Genomic DNA, 20,692 nt, shown 5'->3' on the forward strand with positions numbered 1-20,692 from the left:
CGAGTTTCATCATCAGTTTGAAGACGATGTCCCCTCTCTCTGGTCATTCACACTGGAGGAATGGAAGGAGAGAGAGAAGGGACCGTGAGAGGGGGACCCTCTGCTGCTCTCTCCCTCCAGCCACTGAGACTAATGCAGTGTTCAAAACAACTGGGAACTCGGAAATTTCCAACTTCAAGACAATTAGGAAAAATCGCCAGGGAAAAATCAATTTGAACGGTCATTTAACTCGGAATTCCATGTCGGAAACTCTAGCATCTTTCTTGAGCTCCAACATTCCGACCAGAAGATCACTGACATCATGATTTGACTTTGTTTTTCCCCCAGAGTTCTCAGTTGTCTTGAAAGCACCATGACCATCAGATACAGGTACCATCAGTCCAGTAAAATGAAAAAGCAAATTATTTGCCAATTATTTAAATTTATGCTCAGCTGTGCCTCACCAACTGATAAAAAAAAAAATCAAAGCTCGAGTTTTGAAAGGGGAAGAAGAACAATATCTGAGAAGAACAATATTGTCAGACAAGGCATATACTGTAACCAATATGTTGTGATCCTGTTGATCGAGTACTGTATTAGGCCTTCTGCACAAACCTCATTCCTACAGAACTGCTTTATTAGGTTAATGTAAAAAAACATATATTAAGTAATGTTTTTAACTAATCTGAGCGGTCGATCTCGGCTTGCCTTTTGACTGCGAAAGTGATCTTGACTCGGAAAAGTTTGGTGACCACTGTCGTAGAGGGTCAGAAACAGGAATTTGTTTTACATGGGTATCTTCACTGCAGAGCCACAGCTTGCCCAGCCAGTCACTTCCGAGAGGTACAGAGACCGAGAGAATTTAAGACACTCTGGAGACACTGTGCCTCTGAGAACTTGCATATGGTGAATTATTTATAGTTCATTCAACTGATGATTATTTATAAAATGCTGCCGTCTGTAGTTTTTCAGAACCTGTTTAATGAAATCATACTTCAAGGACAGTGACTCTGCAAAACAAGGACAGCAGCACCAGACTCATATCAGCTATGGTCAATAGCTAATAAAAACTGTACAGTATCAGTCAAAAGTTTGGACACACCTACTCATTCAAGGGTTTTTCTTTATTTTTACTATTTTCTACATTGCAAACTACCTGCCCTCCAGTACACCTACAACACCCAATGTCACAGGAAGGTCAACAAGATCATCAAGGACAACAACCACCCAATCCTCTGCGTGTTTACCCTGCTATCATCCAGAAGGATGGGACCGAGAGACTGAAAAACAGTTTCTATCTAATGGCCATCAGACTGATAAACAGCCAACCTTAACACAGAGAGGCTGCTGCCTACATACAGACTCAAATCATTGGGCCTGTAAAGTGGGCCACTTTAAATAATGTTTACATATCTGACTTTACTCATCTCATATGTATATACTGCATCTTATACCATCTATTGCATCTTGCATATGCCGCTCGGTCATCGCTCATCCATATGTACATATTCTTATCTCTTTAGATTTGTGTGTATAAGGTAGTTGTTGTGGAATTGTTAGATTACTTGTTAGATATTACTGCACCATCGGAACTAGAAGCACAAGCATTTCGTTACACTCGCATTAACATCTGCTAACCATGTGTATGTGACCAATACAGTTTGATTTGATTTGGCTGAGTGCTTACGTCGACTCCGCACCCAGAGCTGTCTTTATTGTGGAACTACGGGACATTTCGTAGCTATCTGCCCATTAAAAAAACAGGCTCATCAAGAAGGGGCGAGTACTCTGGTGCCCCTTTCCATGCCATCCAGCTGTGGGGGGAACCAGTCGAAATAGCTCCAGTTACTCACCGACTCTGTGGCTGATGAGAGTTTTTTAGACGCTACCCTGAGCTGGGCATCCCCACTCAGCCCCTCTCCATCCCCATGGACGTTAGAGCGCTGGACGGGCCATTTGGCCTTACCAATGCCCCAGGTGTGTTCAAGGCTCTGGTTAATGATGATCTCTGCGACATGTTGAACCGGTTCGTCTTCGTCTTCCTCGACGACATCCTCGTCTTCTCCCGGTCCGCCCATGAACACGTGCTCCACGTCCGACAGGTTCTCCAACGCCTTCTAGAGCGGAGAAGCGGAGAAGTGCGAAGTCCATCAGTCCACCATCCCCTTCCTGGGTTACATCATCGCTGCAAGGAGTGTACAGAAGGTTACAGAGTAGGTGAGAGCGGTGGTGGATTTGCCCCAGCCTACGTCCAGGGTGCTGCTGCAACGTTTCCTGGGATTCGCCAACTTTTATCTCCGCTTGATCCGGGGTTACAGCACCCTGGCTTCCCCCTTCTGCACTCACCTCTCACAAGGTTCCGTTCACGTGGTCTCCAGCTGCTGACCGGGTGTTCCGAGATCTCAAACACCGTTTCACCACAGATCCCATCCTGACCCGTCCCGCCAGTTCGTGGTGTAGGCCAACGCTTCGGATGTCGGAGTGGGGGCTGTCCTGTCCCAGCGTTCTGCCCTGGACCTCAAGTTACATCCCTACCCCGCCTTCTCCCATCTCCTCAATGCCACGAGAGGAACTAAGATGTGGAGAATTGTGAGATTCTCGCTGTGAAGATGGCGTTGGGGGAGTGGAGGCACTGGTTGGAGGGGGCGGAACATCTGTTCCTTGTGTGGACCGACCACAAGAACCTGGAATATCTCCGCACCGCCAAGCATCTCAATTCTAGACAAGCTAGGTGGGCCCTGTTCTTCCTCCGGTTCAACTTCTCCCTCTCCACCAACCAGGATCCAAGAACATCAAGCCGGATGCACTGTCACGCTGCTATAGCCCTGCTACACCCTCGAACCAGGGTCCTCAGTTCTTCTCCCGGTTCTGGAAGGCGTTCTGCACGCTCATTGGGTCGTCGGCCAGCCTGTCCTCTGGGTTCCACCACCAACGGCCAGTCGGAGCTTTCCAACCAAGACTTGGAAATGACTCTTCGCTGCCTGGTCTCCCCCAACCCCACCACCTGAACCCAGCAACTAGTGCACAGGTGTCAAACTCATTCCATGGAGGGCCGAGTGTCTGCGGGTTTTCGCTCCACCCTTGTACTTGATTGATGAATTAACATCACTAATTAGTTAGGAACTCCCCACACCTGGTTGTCTAGGGCTTTATTGAAAGGAAAGACCAAAAACCTGCAGACACAAGGCCCTCCGTGGAATGAGTTTGACACCCCTGAACTAGTGTGAGTCGAATACGCCCGTAACACCCTTCCTTGCTCTGCCACGGGGGCGCTATCACACCCTGATCTGTTTCATTTGTCTTTGTGTGCTTGTCTCCATCCCCCACCAGGTGTCTCCCATCTCCCTGTTACCCCTGTGTATTTATACCTGTGTTCTCTGTTTGTCTGTTGCCAGATCGTTTTGTTTGTCAAGCCTACCAGCGTTTTTCCCTTTGTGCCTGTCTGTTTCTAGTTTTCCCGGTTTTGACCATTCTGCCTGCCCTGACCCTGAGACTGCCTGCCGTTCTGTACCTTTTGGACTTGGATCTCTGCCTGCCCTTGACCTGTCATTTTGCCTTCCCCCTGTTCTAGTAATACACTTTTGTTACTTCGACACTGTCTGCATCTGGGGCTTCCTAAAAATGTGATCATTTTACATTGTAGAAAATAGTAAAAATAAAGAAAAACCCTGGAATGAGTCGGTGTGTCCAAACTTTTTAATGGTACTGTATATAATTAATTAATTACAGCAGTAATCGGATGGCTTATTCATCACAAAATCATTTGATGTTGCAAATTATTTTAATGATTACTTAATTGGCAAAGTGGGCAAACTTAGGCAGGAAATGCCAACAATGAACAGTGAGCCCTCGTACTCATGCATAAAAAACAAATAATGAAAGAAAAGCATTGTAAGTTGAAATTTAGTAAACCTCCTGATATTGACAACTTAGATGGAAAGCTACTGAGGATGGTAGCTGACTCTATAGCCACTCCTGTCAGTCATATCTTTAATATGAGCCTAGAGGAAAGTCTTTGACCTTAGGCCTGGAGGGAAGCCAAAGTCATTCCCCTACTCAAGAGATGTAAAGCAGCCTTTACTGGTTCTACCAGCATTGACCAAATACAATTATATTGTATTTGGTCAATGCTGTAAACAAATTAAACAACAGACTTGTTTAATTTGTAAATTAAACTGTATACAAATTAACAACAGACTTTCAGCATGCTTATAGAGACGGCACTCAACATGTACTGCACTGACACAAATTACTGATGACTGGTTGAAAGAAATTGATAATAAGATGATGGTGTGAGCTGTACACATAGATTTCAGTGCAGCCTTTGATATTATTGACCCTAACCTGTTTTTGAGAACTTGTGTTATAGCTTTAAGCCATATCGTGGATTCAGAGCTATCTATCTAATAGAACTCAGAGGGTTTTCTTTTATGGAAGCTTTTCTAATGTCAAATAAGGTGTACCGCAGGGCAGCTCTCTAGGCCCTATACTCTTTTCTACTTTTACCAATGACCTGCCATTGGCAATACACACAGCATGTGTGTCCATGTATGCTGATGATTCAACCATATACGCATCAGCAACCACAGCTAATTAAGTCACTGAAACCCTTAACAAAGAGGTGCAGTCTGTTTTGAAATGGGTGGACAGAAATAAACTGGTCCTGAACATTGTATTTGGTACAAATCATTCCCTAATTTCTAGACTTCAGCTCAATTGTCACGATCGTGTGGAGGATTGACGGACCAAAACGCAGCAGTTGGAAAATAAGCCATCTTCCTTTTTATTGAGGAGAAGGAAAAACGAAACAAAAAACACTTACAAACTAACCAAAACAAACAAACGACCGTGAAGCTAATAAACGTCGTGCACATACACAGGCTACAAACGTTCTGACATAGACAATTACCCACATCAAACGAAAGCCTATGGCTACCCTAAATATGGCTCCCAATCAGAGACAACAGAAATCAGCTGTCTCTAATTGGGAACCCATTCAGGCAACCATAGACTCTCCTAGACAACTACACCAACATAGACACAGCTAGACACATACACTCAACACAAACCCATACACTACACCCAACACCCCCTTTACCATATAACCACCCAAAACCGACAAAACACAAACATTTCCCATGTCACACCCTGACCTAACTAAAATAATAAAGAAAACAAATAATACTAAGGCCAGGGCGTGACATCAATCTGGTAATGAATGGTGTGGCTATTGAACAAGTTGAGGAAACCAAATAACTTGGTGTTAGATTGTAGTAAACTGTCATGGTCAAAATATATAGATTCAATGGTTGTAAAGATGGGGCGAGGTCTGTCCGTAATAAAGAGATGCTTCGTTTTTTTTGACACCACACTCAATAAAGCAAGTCCTGCAGGCTCTAGTTTTATCTTTTCTTGATTATTATCCAGTCATATGGTCAAGTGCTGAAAATAAATACCTAGTTAAGCTGCAGCTGGCCCAGATCAGAGGGGCATGCCTTGCTTTTCATTGTAATCAGAGGGATAATATTAATACTATGCATGCCAGTCTCTCTTAGCTGAGATTTGAGGAAAGACTGACTGCGTCACTACTTGTTTTTAAAAGAAACATTTATGTGTTTTAAATTCCAACTTGTTTGCATAGTCAACTTACACACAACACTGACACACACACACACACACTTACCCCACCAGACAAGCCACCAGGGGTCTTTCACAGTGCCCAAGAACAAATGGCATGGAACTCCCTTCCATCTTTTATAGTGCAAGTGAACAACAAACCTGGTTTAAAACAACAAATAAAGCAACAGCTCACACCACAATGCCTCTCCCCCATGTGACCTACTTGTTGTGTGTATGTGCTGACATGTATGTGTAACTGATAGATACATTTAAAAACATTAACATGTAGTGTATGTAAATTGTAGTCTTTTGTCTGTAATTCTGTTATGTGTCGGCTAATGGGGATCCTAATAAATTAAATCAGTAATCCACATCCCACCGTTGAACTAGAGTCATTCTTGAAGCCTTAGCCTAAAGGACACATTTGTGGGAAACCAAGCTTTGTCCACCCTCTAGCTACAAGGAGTCCCTGAGGCCTGTGTTAATGGTGCATCTTCTTAATTACCCTCTATAATTCTGACCAGATTGATTGGTGATATTGATTGATGAATTAAAATGAGGAGGGCTGTGGTAAAAAGATCCTTAATTTAGCAGCTCCAATAGCTCCATTAGCTGAGCTTTACTGTGGCTTGAGGAGAACCACTGACACACAAAACCCACCCTTTGCTGATTGGGCCACCTGTCAGTTGTCTTGGCACCATTGTCCAGACAATAGACACAGAGGGAATATGGCCATTTGTATACTGTAGGGCTCATCCTAAATTGACTTGAACAACAGATGTAAATCATGCACTGGTAGGAGATTTCCAAGCAACATTAGACACTAGGATTCAACTCGTAACTAAACACAATGTGGATAATTAACATTTCTTCGGAAGAGATATTCCATTAATGACAATAATCAGACACCGTAATTGCCCGTGGAATTTGAATATTGCTTTGAATGTTCTTCAAAATCCCTTTGCAAATATTGAATGTGGTGACCTTTTATCATCCTCTCTAGGATGAATTGATTACACTGAATTAAAATATTCATTCCTTAAAGGTCAAAGTTATTCATCAAAGTGTCTTTGCTAGGCTTGAGTGACACACTAAGTGAGGCACTGGGGTTGATTTGTACTGAGACTTACAAACAGGCTTCAGGGAGAAACAAAATATAAAGTGGTATCAATTTAAAATGATTTATATTAGTAGGACTACTGTATATCATTTTGAAAAGTTCTCACACATAAATATAAAACCTCATCTGTAGTCTTTGAATAAAAAGCGGTCAGTGTGGGGTCAAGCAAAGATTATGATTTGATTTGATTACGATTCGTTCCAGGAGATTCACAATAATTCACTGAAAATGAATGTATATAATTTCTTCCTTTTCCAGTGGACTAAAGAGCTACTTGCAGAAACAGCAAAATCAGAGCTCATTGCAGGTAGTATAGATCACAAGCTAAAAAGTATTTGATGTTGTGATTAACGCTAATAGTTCGTCATTTGAACAAACTCCAACATGATCCTCAGGCAGAATTTTTATTCATACTTGAGAATTATCAGACCAGGGCTAATTCATCACAAACTAATTAGTCAGACTCTTCAACACAAACACTGAGCATGATTATATGCTTATTTTTTCCCCAATACAAATAATGAAGGTGCTATCACTTAATAGCTAAATGGTCACAAATGAATTGTCAAAGACCTTAAGGCTTAGGCAGACCATTGGTATATGAATTAGCAATGTAATTTATTATTATTGACACTAGGACTAACTACATTAACTCAGCATGTTAATTAAAGACCATTGCACATTTTAAGGAATTTCAAAGACCCCTAGTAGAAAATGCTCACCAAATAGCCTTTAACTCAATAATATGGATTAAATGTTTCAAGATGGTATAATTGTGTGCAATGGGAGCAGGTCTGGTCAATGCCTAGTGGTAATTGCATTGCACTACCAAGTGAAGGGGAATAATGCATCTTGAATTTACACTGATGCCAGCATTATGAGAAACCTTTCCACTCTGTTGCATGGGTGCAATACTGTCACGATTTGAAGGTCATCTCTAAATAAGCATCTGTTCTTGGCCCATACTATACACTGTTCATCATCAGGCGATATTAAATCATATTAGAAGGTAGATAACCCAAAGTTTGACTTAATAAATTAAGAATGAAGAATAGATAGAGCCGATATTGTCCTCTCGTCCAAATCTTTAATTGACACAGATTACAGACATGCTCTGTAATTGCTATACATGGTTTCATTTCCAACCCATGACAGCATCTCACTTGTCGTTTACCCAATGTAAAATCTCAATGTATTGATGCATGCGTCTCTATGGGATATTAGTATTCTAAACCCCTTATATGTCGGAGAAAAGGACACATGGAATATTCTGTAAGGAAACAGTGTTTCTGACCTGATTAAGATGTTTCCATGGTTGACAGCATTGACATGCAATGCACAACAGCATTGACAGATACAGTTGAAGTCGGAAGTTTACATACACTGAGGTTGGAGTCATTAAAACTTGTTTTTCAACCACTCCACAAAGTTATTGTTAACAAACTATAGTTTTGGCAAGTCGGTTAGGACATCTACTTTGTGCGTGACACAAGTCATTTTTCCAACAATTGTATACAGACAGATTATTTAACTTAATAATTCACTGTATCACAATTCCAGTGGGTCAGAAGTTAAAATACACTAAGTTGACTGTGCCTTTAAACAGCTTGGAAAATTCTAGAAAATGATGTCATGACTTTAGAAGCTTCTGATAGGCTAATTGACATAATTTGAGTCAATTGGAGGTGTACCTGTGGATGTATTTCAAGCCTACCTTCAAACTCAGTGCCTCTATGCTTGACATCATTGGAAAATCAAAAGAAATCAGCCAAGACCTCAGAACATCCACAAGTCTGGTTCGTCCTTGGGAGCAATTTCCAAATGTCTGAAGGTACCACGTTCATCTGTACAAACAATAGTACGCAAGTATAAACACCATGGGACCACGCAGCCGTCATACTGCTCAGGAAGGAGACGCGTTCTGTCTCCTAGAGATGAAAGTACTTTGGTACGAAAAGTGCAAATCAATCCCAGAACAACAGCAAAGAACCTTGTGAAGATGCTGGAGTAAACAAGTACAAAAGTATCTATATCCACAGTAAAACGAGTCCTAAATCGACATAACCTGAAAGGGCGCTCAGCAAGGAAGAAGCCACTGCTCCAAAACTGCCATAAAAAAGCCAGACTACGCTTTGTAAATGCACATGGGGACAAAGATCATACTTTTTGGAGAAATGTCCTCTGGTCTGATGAAACAAAAATAGAACTGTTTTGCCATAATGACCGTCATTATGTTTGGAGGAAAAAGGGGGAGCCTTCCAAGCCGAAGAACACCATCCCAACCATGAAGCACAGGGGTGGCAGAATCATGTTGTGGGGGTGCTTTGCTGCAGGAGGGACTGGTGCACTTCACAAAATAGATGGCATCATGAGGAGAGGGAAATTATGTGGATATATTGAAGCAACATCTCAAGACATCAGTCAGGAAGTTAAAGCTTGGTCGCAAATGGGTCTTCCAAATGGACAATGACCCCAAGCATACTTCCAAAGTTGTGGAAAAATGGCTTAAGGACAACAAATTCAAGGTATTGGAGTGGCCATCACAAAGCCCTGACCTCAATTCAATAGAAAATGTGTGGGCAGAACTGAAAAAGCGTGTGTGAGCAAGGAGGCCTACAAACCTGACTCAGTTACACCAGCTCTGTTAGGAGGAATGGCCCAACATTTACCCAACTTATTAGGGGAAGCTTGTGGAAGGCTTGTTTAACTTGACCCAAGTTAAACAATTTAAAGGCAATGCTACCAAATACCAATTGAGTGTATGTAAACTTCTGACCCACTGGGAATGTGATGAAGGAAATAAAAGCTGAAATAAATCACTCTACTATTATTCTGACATTTCACATTCTTAAAATAAAGTGGTGATCCTAACTGAACTAAAACAGGGAATTTTTACTCTGATTAAATGTCAGGAATTGTGCAAAACTGAGTTTAAATGTATTTGGGCTAAGGTGTATGTAAACTTCTGACTTGAACTGTATGTACATCAAATCCACTCATCAGTGTTTATATTTATTCACTTATCAATGGATTTGACAATCCAGCTCAAGAGAATTCTAACGATTTAAGATGGATCTGTCAAAGGTTATGTGTTTACTCATGTACTCATGAGGCCTGTCATCAATCTGTCCTCCCACATAAAATAATATAATCATCAAGAGTTCCTGTGATGTTGTGCATTCGGGAAAATATTCAGTACCCCTTGACCTTTTCCTTATTTAGTTGCGTTGATTCAATAGTTTTTTCCCCTCATCAATCTACACACAATACCCCATAATGACAAAGCAAAAACAGTTTTTGTAAAAGTTTTTGCAAATTACAACATTTAAAAAGATAAATATCACATTTACATATGTATTCAGACTCTTTTCTCAGTACTTTGTTGAAGCACCTTTGGCAGCGATTACAGCTTTGAGTCTTCTTGGCTATGACGCTAAATGCTTGGCACACCTGTACTTGGGGAGTTTCTCCCATTATTCTTTCCAGATCCTCTCAAGCTCTGTCAGGTTTGCACAGCTATTTTGTTGTCCTGTTGGAAGGTAAACCTTCGCCCCAGTCTGAGGTCCTGAGCACTCTGGAGCAGGTTTTCATCAAGGATCTCTCTGTACTTTGTTCCGTTCATTTTCCCTCGATCCTGACTAATCTCCCAGTCCCTGCCGCTGAAAAACATCCCCACAGTATGATGTTGCCAACACCATGCTTCACCTTAGGGATGGTGCCAGGTATCCTCCAGACGTGACGCTTGGCATTCAGAACAAAAAAGTTCAATTATGGTTTCATCAGACCAGAGAATCTTCCTTTAGGTGCCTTTTGGAAAACTCCAAGCTGGCGGTCATGTGCCTTTTACTGAGGAGTGGCTTCTGTCTGGCCACTACCATAGAGGCCTGATTGGTGGAGTGCTGCAGAGATGGTTGTCCTTCTGGAAGGTTCTCTCATCTCCACAAAGGAACTCAGGAGCTCTGTCAGAGTGACCATCGGGTTCTTGGTCACCTCCCTGACCATAGCCTTTGTATTTGTATTTATATTTATTATGGATCCCCATTAGCTGCTGCCAAAGCAGCAGCTACTCTTCCTGGGTTCCAGCAAAATTAAGGCAGTTTATACAATTTTTAAAACATTACAATACATTCACAGATTTCACAACACACTGTGCCCTCAGGCCCTATTCCACCACTTCCACATATCTACAGTACTAAATCCATGTGTATGTATAGTGCATATGCTATCGTGTGTGTGTGTGTGTGTGTGTGTGTGTGTGTGTGTGTGTGTGTGTGTGTGTGTGTGTGTGTGTGTGTGTGTGTGTGTGTGTGTGTGTGTGTGTGTGTGTGTGTGTCTGTCTGTGCCAATGTTTGTGTTGCTTCACAGTCCCCGCTGTTCCATAAGGTGTTTTTTAAAATCTGTTTTAAAAAAAATCAAATCTTAGTTACTTTATGTGGAATAGAGTTCCATGTAGTCATGGCTCTATGTAGTACTGTGTGCCTCACATAGTCTGTTCTGGACTTGGGGACTGTGAAGAGACCTCTTGTAGCATGTCTTGTGGGGTATGCATGGGTGTCCGAGCTGTGTGCCAGTAGTTTAGACAGAGAGCTCGGTGCATTCAACATGTCAGTACCTCTCATAAATAAAAGTAGAGATGAAGTCAATCTCTCCTCCACTTTAAGCCAGGAGAGATTGACATGAATATTATTAATATTAGCTCTCGGTGTACATCCAAGGGCCAGCCGTGCCGCCCTGTTCTCAGCCAATTGCAATTTTCCTAAGTCCTTTTTTTGTGGCACCTGACCACACGACTGAACAGTAGTCAAGGTACGACAAAACTAGGGCCTGTAGGACCTTCCTTGTTGATAGTGTTGTTAAGTGGCCAGGAGCAAAAACTCCCTATTAGTCGGGCCCAATGGAGAAAACCTGGGAGGACCAGTCTCCTTGGAGTTGCCATTCCTCTGAGGCTGTACCGGGTCAAGATGAGAAGCTACTACTGCACCAATACGTTTTGACCATGACAGTTTACAATCTGTGGTTACTTCAAGCAGTTTAGTCATCTCAACTTTCTCAATTTCCACATTATTTATTACAAGATTTAGTTAAGGTTTAGAGTTTAGTGAGTGTTTTGTTCCCAATACAATGCTTTTAGTTGTAGAAATATTTAGGGCTAACTTATTCCTTGCCACCCACTCTGAAACTAACTGCAGCTCTTTGAGTGTTGCAGTCATTTCAGTCGCTGTAGTAGCTGACGTGTATAGTGTTGAGTCATCCGCATACATAGACACTCTGGCTTTACTCAAAGTTAGTGGCATGTCGTTAGTAAAAATGGAAAAAAGTAAGGGGCCTAAACAGCTAACCTGGGGAATTCCTGATTCTAACTGTATTATATTGGAGAGGCTTCCATTAAAGAACACCCTCTGTGTTCTGATAGACAAGTAACTCTTTATCCACATCATAGCAGGGGGTGTAAAGCCATAACACATAAGTGTTTCCAGCAGCAGACTATGATCGGTAATGTCAAAAGCTGCACTGAAGTCTAAGAAGACAGACCCACAATAATTTTATCATCAATTTGTCTCAGCCGATAATCAGTCAGTTGTGTAAGTGCTGTGCTTGTTGAGTGTCGTTCCCTATAAGCATGCTGAAATTCTGTTGTCAATTGGTTTACTGTGAAATAGCATTGTATTTGGTCAAACACAATTCTTTCCAGAAGTTTGCAAAGGGTTGGTAACAGGCTGATTGGTCGGCTATTTGAGCCAGTAAAAGGGGGCTTTACTATTCTCGGGTAGCGGAATGACTTTAGCTTCCCTCCAGGCCTGAGGGCACACACTTTCTAGTAGGCTTAAATTGAAGATGTGGCAAATAGGAGTGGCATTATTGTCTGCTATTATCCTCAGTAATTTTCCATCCAGATTGTCAGACCCTGGTGGCTTGTCATTGTTGATAGACAACAATAATGTTTTCACCTCTTTCACACTGACTTTACAGAATTCAAAAGTACAATTCTTGTCTTTCAGTGTTTGTTGCTGTCATGTCATCCCTAAGTTTGCTTATCTTGCCAATGAAAACGTCATTAAAGTAGTTTGCAATATCAGGGGGCTTTGTGATGAATGAGCAATCTGATTCAATAAATGAAGGAGCCGAGTTGGCTTTTTTCCCCAAAATGTCATTTAAGGTGCCCCAAAGCTTTTTACTATTGATCGTTCTTTATATAATTTATCTTTGTTTCATAGTGTAGTTCATTTTTATTTAGTTTAGTCACATGATTTGTTCATTTGCAGTACGTTTGCCAATCAGTTGGGCTGACAATTTTTCAATTCCTCACCAATCCAAGGGGATTTAACAGTTTTTACAGAACCTGTTGCCATATTCCTTCAACAGTATTTAACATTAGATCGTCTCTAAGCTTTACAGGAATGTGGTTCTGAATATAGAGCGCAACACCGCCTCCGTTGGCACTTCTGTCTTTTCGGTAGATGTTATAACCATGTATTGCTACTACTGTATCATCAAAGGTATTATCTAAGTGAGTTTCAGAGAGGCAGAATATGAATGTCATCTGTTACAAGCAAGTTATTGACTTCATGGACCTTGTTTCTTAGGCTAAATATGTTAATATGGGCTATTTTTAGCACTTTTCTGGGTTGCTTGATTGATAAACTTCCCAGTAAAGCATTAAAAACAGAGGTAGACTTACTCATGTTATTTACATTGGAGCTGTTAGTGCAGGGTGAGCTGCATAAAGTGGTCTTCCTACTATTGCACACCGCCTCAGTGCTAACAGTGTAACTCTGGTTTATAGGCTCATGATTACTGCTTACAATAGCTGTAGGATAAACAGATGTATTCGGTGCAATTAGGGGTACATAAATTAAATTATTTACATTGTGTTTGCCAATGCCCCTAAGATCATGTACATTTATGCAGCATTATGACGACTCATTGTCACAATGGTAAGGATTAATTGAACTGGTCTTGGATCATTTACCAGTCTTTGTTTCAACGCAGCCTTGAAATGCGTAGACAGAGTTCATGAGCCAAGATGATTTGGATGTACTCCGTCATTCCTGTAGATTATCTTCTGTTTCCAGAAGGTGTCAAAGTTATCAATAAAAGTGACTCCAGCAGAGCTACAGTAGTCTTTTAGCCAGATGTGTAATGCCAGCAGTCTGCTGAATCTTTCACACCTGCGGCCCAACGATGGTACTGGACCTGAAATTATTGGCGTCTGGAGTCTTTTGGAGTCTTTTAATGCTAAAATCAGTTCTTTAAAATCAATTTTCAATGTTCCGAGCTAGCCCTCCTGATGTCGTTTGACCCCACATGGACTACGACAGTGTCAGCTCCAGGCATCTGTGGTAGAACATTCGGAAACAGCCTTGTTATGTCCTGTACTCGTGCTCCGGTGTAGAACAGGGTTTTTGCCTTGGGAACCGAGATGTTTCTCACCATAGAGCTGCCTATGATGACAGCTGGGGATGTTGAATGGGCCGGTCTGGTGAGGCTGGGAGCTCAGAGGATCTGAACCCGAGGTAGAAGCCTCCGGAGAGGGAGACAGAGCCGAGGACGAAGATGCAGGTACCTCCGGATACAATCTTGATTGGGAAGCCACCAAGGACGAAGGCGCCAGAACCTCTGGATCCAGGGCGGCAAAGCTGTTTCTAGTCTGTGTCAGTTCCGGGTTCAACATCTCCATGGAGACCCCTGTTGCCAGAGGACGCCTTCTTCGACTTCCACGGCGAGTGATGTACCTCCATGGCTGGTTGGTTTGGTCGAAAACAGCTCCGTTCTCCAGGGAAGGGGGAGACCCCTTCGGGGATGGAACCCTGCCTAACACCGGCCAGTCGAGTGTGGAGAGCCGACTCGGCGGTGAAACTTCAACCAGACCAGAGCGGCATCTGGCTACTGGGGTGGAATAAAAAGTAGGTGGGCGTGGGTTCCCCAGTAGCTTATGTAGGTTTGCTACTTGCTTGCTAAGAGTAGCTACTTCGCTCCTGTAGTCCTCCACAAGCAAGCAGTTGCTACATTGAAAGTCAGCACATTCCACATTGTCCCAGAACAAAGCAAAGTAAACACAGCTCCTGCAACGCTGGAAACGTTCAATATCGGTGTCACGTTCCTGACCTGTTGTCTGTTATTTTTGTATGTGTTTAGTTGGTCAGGGCGTGAGTTGGGGTGGGCATTCTATGTTTTGTGTTTCTATGTTTAGGCCATTGGTAATTAGCCTTATATGGTTCTCAATCAGAGACAGGTGTTTGTCGTTTCCTCTGATTGGGAACCATATAAAGGTAGGGTGTTCACACTGTTTGTTTGTGGGGGGTTGTCTCCTGTGTCAGTGTCTGTGTATGTTACGCCACACGGGACTGTTTCGGTTTGTTTGTTCATTCGTTCGGTTTATGTAGTCTGTTCCTGTTTCATGCGTTCTTCGTGTCATGTAAGTTCTTATGTTCAGGTGCGTCTACATCGTTTATTTGTTTTGTAGTTTATCAAGTGTATTTCGTTTCGTCTTCGTCTTGTTAAATAAATTCATTATGTCTAACTACCACGCTGCATATTGGTCATCTGATCCGTCTCGCCTCTCCTCGTCCGAGGAGGAGGACGAAGTAGAGTATCGTTACAGAACCACCCACCACCGAAGGATCAAGCAGCGGGTTAACGGACAGCAGCAGGTGTACAAGGAGGAATGGACATGGGAGGAAATCCTAGACGGAGAAGGACCCTGGGCAGAACCAGAGGAGTGTCGCCGCCCCAAAGCGGAGCTGGAGGCAGCAAAAGCGGAGAGGCGGCGATATGAGGAGGCAGCACGGAAACAAGGCTGGAAGCCCGCAAGTCAAACCCCAAAATTTATTGGGGGGGGGGGGCTCTCGGGGTATATAGTTGGGTCAGTCAGGGGATTTGAGCCAACTCCTCCTGCTTTACATAAGGAGCCGGTGAGGGCGGATTTGGAGGTGAGTAACGCAGAGACAGTAAAGGAGCTAATGGAGAAATTGAAGGAGAAAGATATGAGGGATGTACTGGTTTGTTGCATGAGGCACGGCATAAATCCGAATGAACCTATTGGTGAGTTAATGTCACTGGGAACAGCTCTCCATACTCGTCCTGAGGTGCGTGCTAGCCGTCTGGTTAAGACAGTGCCTACACCACGCACCAAGCCTCCTGTGCGTCTCCAGAGTCCTGTGCGTCCTGTTACTGCTCCCCGCACTAGCCCTGAGATACGTGTTCCCAGCCCAATACCACCAGTGCTGGCACCACGCACCAAGCCTCCTGTGCATCTTCAGAGCCCTGGTTCTCCTCCATGCACTCTCCCTGGGGTGCGTTCTCCAGCCTAGTACCACCAGTGCTGGCACCACGCACCAAGCCTCATGTGCGTCTCCAGAGCCCTGTACGCACTGTTCCTTCTCCCCGTACTCGCCATGATGTGCGTGCCCTCAGCCCGGTACCACCAGTGCCGGTATCAGGCACCAGGCCTATAGTACGCCTTGAGAGTCCAGTGTGCCCTGTTGTTGTTCCCCGCACTAGCCTGAAGGTGCGTGTCCTTAGCCCGGTGCCTCCAGTTCCGGCACCACGCACCAGGCCTACAGTGCGTCTCAGCCGGCCAGAGTCTGCCGTCTGTCCAACGGCGCCTGAACTGCCCGTCTGCCCAACGGCGCCTGAACTGCCCGTCTGCCCAACGGCGCCTGAACTGCCCGTCTGCCCAACGGCGCCTGAACTGCCCGTCTGCCCAACGGCGCCTGAACTGCCCGTCTGCCCAACGGCGCCTGAACTGCCCGTCTGCCCAACGGCGCCTGAACTGCCCGTCTGCCCAACGGCGCCTGAACTGCCCGTCTGCCCAACGGTGCCTGAACTGCCCGTCTGCCCAACGCCGCCTGACCTGTTCGTCTGCAAAGCGCCGCATGAACTGCCCGTCTGTACTGAGCCTTCAAAGCCGCCCGTCTGTACTGAGCCTGCAAAGCCGCCCGTCTGCCATGAGCCTTCAGAGCCGTCCGCCAGACAGGAGCCGCTAGAGCCTTCCGCCAGACAGGAGCCGCTAGAGCCTTCCGCCAGACAGGAGCAGCTAGAGCCTTCCGCCAGACAGGATCAGCCAGAGCCTTCCGCCAGACAGGATCAGCCAGAGCCTTCCGCCAGACAGGATCAGCCAGAGCCTTCCGTCCGACAGGATCAGCCAGAGCCTTCCGCCAGACAGGATCAGCCAGAGCCTTCCGCCAGACAGGATCAGCCAGAGCCTTCCGCCAGACAGGATCAGCCAGAGCCTTCCGCCAGACAGGATCAGCCAGAGCCTTCTGCCAGACAGGATCAGCCAGAGCCTTCCGCCAGACAGGATCAGACAGAGCTTTCCGTCAGACAGGATCAGCCAGATCAGTCAGCCAGCCATGAGCAGCCAGATCCGTCAGCCAGCCATGAGCAGCCAGATCCGTCAGCCAGCCATGAGCAGCCAGATCCGTCAGCCAGCCATGAGCAGCCAGATCCGTCAGCCAGCCATGAGCAGCCAGATCCGTCGGCCAGCCATGAGCAGCCAGATCCGTCGGCCAGCCATGAGCAGCAAGATCCGTCGGCCAGTCATGAGCAGCAAGATCCGTCGGCCAACCATGAGCAGCAAGAGCCCGCCGGCCAGGATCCGCCAGAGCCCGCCGGCCAGGATCCGCCAGAGCCCGCCGGCCAGGATCCGCCAGAGCCCGCCGGCCAGGATCCGCCAGAGCCCGCCGGCCAGGATCCGCCAGAGCCCGCCAGCCAGGATCCGCCAGAGCCCGCCAGCCAGGATCCGCCAGAGCCCGCCAGCCAGGATCCGCCAGAGCCCGCCAGCCAGGATCCGCCAGAGCCCGCCAGCCAGGATCCGCCAGAGTCGCCTTCCAGTCATGAGCTGCCTTCCAGTCATGAGCTGCCCTCCAGTCATGAGCTGCCCTCCAGTCATGAGCTGCCCTCCAGTCATGAGCTGCCCTCCAGTCATGAGCTGCCCTCCAGTCATGAGCTGCCCTCCAGTCATGAGCTGCCTTCCAGTCATGAGCTGCCCTCCAGTCATGAGCTGCCCTCCAGTCATGAGCTGCCCTCCAGTCATGAGCTGCCCTCCAGTCATGAGCTGCCTTCCAGTCATGAGCTGCCCTCCAGTCATGAGCTGCCTTCCAGTCATGAGCTGCCCTCCAGTCATGAGCTGCCCTCCAGTCATGAGCTGCCCTCCAGTCATGAGCTGCCTTCCAGTCATGAGCTGCCTTCCAGTCATGAGCTGCCCTACAGTCATGAGCTGCCCTACAGTCATGAGCTGCCCTACAGTCATGAGCTGCCACTCAGTCATGAGCTGCCACCCAGCCCGGAGCTGCCACCCAGCCCGGAGCTGCCACCCAGCCCGGAGCTGCCACTCAGCCCGGAGCTGCCAACCAGCCCGGAGCTGCCAACCAGCCCGGAGCTGCCACCCAGTCCGGAGCTGCCACCCAGTCCGGAGCTGCCACCCAGGCCGGAGCTGCCAGTAGTCCGGAGCTGCCCCTCTGTCCTGAGCTGCCTCTCTGTCCTGAGCTACCTCTCTGTCCTGAGCTACCTCTCTGTCCTGAGCTACCTCTCTGTCCTGAGCTATCTCTCTGTCCTGAGCTATCGCTCTGTCCTGAGCTACCTCTCTGTCCTGAGCTATCTAGGGGGGACCGGTGTGAAGGTTCCTAGACCAGGGTTGGGGGCGAGGATCGCCACTCGGAGGACGCTAAGGAGGGGGACAAAGACAATGGTGGAGTGGTGTCCTCGTCCTGCGCCGGAGCCGCCACCGTGGACAGATGCCCACCCAGACCCTCCCCTTGAGTTTTAGGGGTGCGCCCGGAGTTCGCACCTTGAGGGGGTTGGACATTTTTTTATTATTTTTTTTACTTGCTATATTGTATTTACTTCGCCACCATGGCCTTTTTATATTTTTATTTATTTTTATATATATTTTGTTTGCCTTCACCTCCCTTATCTCACCTCACTTGCTCACATTGTATATAGAATTATTTTTCACTGTATTATTGACTGTATGTTTGTTCTACTCCATGTGTAACTATGTGTTGTTGTATGTATCGAACTGCTTTGCTTTATCTTGGCCAGGTCGCAATTGTAAATGAGAACGTGTTCTCAATTTGCCTACCTGGTTAAATAAAGGTGAAATAAATAAATATAAAAACACTGTCAGCTTTTAAACCAAGGTTTTTAGTCCAGGTTTCGGCGTTCGACAGTGTTCAACAACGACAAACATTTTGGCCGGGCGGCCAGCAGAGTCTTGGTGGTTCCAAACTTCTTCCATTTAAGAATGATGAAGGCCACTGTGTTCTTAGGGACCTTCAATCCTGCAGACATGTGTTGGTACCCTTCCCCAGATCTTTGACTCAACACAATCCTGCCTCGGAGCTCTTCCTTTGACCTCATGGCTTGGATTTTGCTCTGACATGTACTGTCAACTGTGAGACCTTATATAGACAGATGTGTGCCTTTCCAAATCATGTCCAATCAACTGAATTTACCACAGGTGGACTCCAATCCAGTTGTAGAAACATCTCAAGGATGATCAAAGGAAACAGGATGCACCTGAACTCAATTTCGAGTCTCATAGCAAAGGGTCTGAATACTTATGTAAATAAGGTATTTCTGTTTAAATTTTTAATACATTTCCAAAAATATCTAAAAAACAGTTTTTGCTTTGTCATTATGGAGTATTGTGTGTAGATTAATGAGGGAAAAAAAATCATATTTAATTGATTTTCGAATAAGGCTGTAACGTAGCAAAATGTGTAAAAAGTAAAGAGGTCTGAATACATTCCAAATGCACTGTATGTCATCTGATTGCCATGAGACTGAGCTGTTTGTATGAATAAAAGGAAAATACATGCTTTGACCATTTGAGACAATACTGATCGTTTTTGTTAGTTGTAAGGCATCAGCTGTAAATTATGTTGTTATCCAACAACTCGGTATTTGCGCCAGGCCACATTTCAGTATTTAACTTTGCCAAAAGCATGACTTATTCTGCAGATATACAGAGATCTGCTTATAGTTAATGACTACTGAAATGGAACTGCAGTTTAATTACAGTGGGATATTCCTCATATTTACTGTCCACACTTGTGTCAGTGATGAGTCCAATTGAGTGTAAGCTTCCTCTAACTGCTGATTGGAGAACGTGCAATAGAAGAGGTTGCAGAAGTCCATAAATAAAGCCCCCAAAAATCATATTCAACCAGCTCTGTGGTATTAAGCAAAATCCCATTTCCCTTGAATTCCCTTGAAGCAGTAAACCATTGAATTCACAAATGGAGATTACACACAATTAACAGTGTTGGCACTTTTCTTAAAAATGATAATTTGGTACCTTGTGTGCATTCTTTTGATGTCAGGTTCCTGGCTGGTTTGCTCTAAGACCTCTCAGATACAGAACAGGATTTCTCTCAGACGCAACGCATTTTTCTCAGCTCCAGATCTAGATTGAGAGAGGGTGGCAATGAGAAAACAGTGCCGCTTCTCTCTCAGCATCACATCACTAAGTAAATAGCAAGCTGCTAGATCATTCACCAGGGTGGATGTTTACACAAAGCCCACTCAAGGACCTGTCAGAGTTGAGGAGAAGACATGTTGGAGACCAAACAGCAGCAGTACAAGAATGCCGTAGAGTAGCTACAGAGCCCTACAATCATCCTGTCAAACAGAAGGGCGAGAGAGACGAAAAGAGAAAGAGAAAAAGAAAGAGAGAGCAGAGCATTGGAAATCCTGGTGAGCAGCTTGTTGGGTGAGCCCAGAGAGCTGAGAGATGCTATGTCATTGCAGCCCTGGCTGTCACCAGTGGGTGAAAAGGTGTAGGAGGACAATGTCTGTGTTAACTGAGAGGAATTATTCTATTCACACTCCAAGGCAGCAGCAGAGCATAATCAGTCTGCGCCCCGCCGAAACACAGTCCCCTTTAGCCCTGTTAAAATAGCTGATGGTGTTTGATTTGCAAATCCCCAAAAGGCCAATAGCAATCTAAGACCTATAGCCATAGGTGGCCTA

The 20,692-nt window shown here is 45.1% G+C and overlaps 1 protein-coding gene across 5 annotated transcripts in view; it reads right to left on the reverse strand.

The window, feature by feature from the left end:
- Positions 1–20,692, reverse strand: part of LOC129821300 (beta-1,3-galactosyltransferase 1-like) — a 121,389-nt gene that overhangs the window by 63,644 nt on the left and 37,053 nt on the right. For 3 of the 5 annotated variants that reach the window (XM_055878800.1, XM_055878801.1, XM_055878802.1), the window contains exon 2: positions 20,019–20,126. The exons of the other annotated variants lie outside the window; for them this stretch is intronic. The gene's annotated coding sequence lies outside the window, so the exon portion shown is untranslated. The remainder of the gene's footprint in view (positions 1–20,018; positions 20,127–20,692) is intronic. 5 annotated transcript variants of the gene reach the window in all.

The sequence above is a fragment of the Salvelinus fontinalis genome, chromosome 23 (assembly GCF_029448725.1).
Source record: "Salvelinus fontinalis isolate EN_2023a chromosome 23, ASM2944872v1, whole genome shotgun sequence".
Taxonomy (NCBI): Eukaryota; Metazoa; Chordata; class Actinopteri; order Salmoniformes; family Salmonidae; genus Salvelinus; species Salvelinus fontinalis.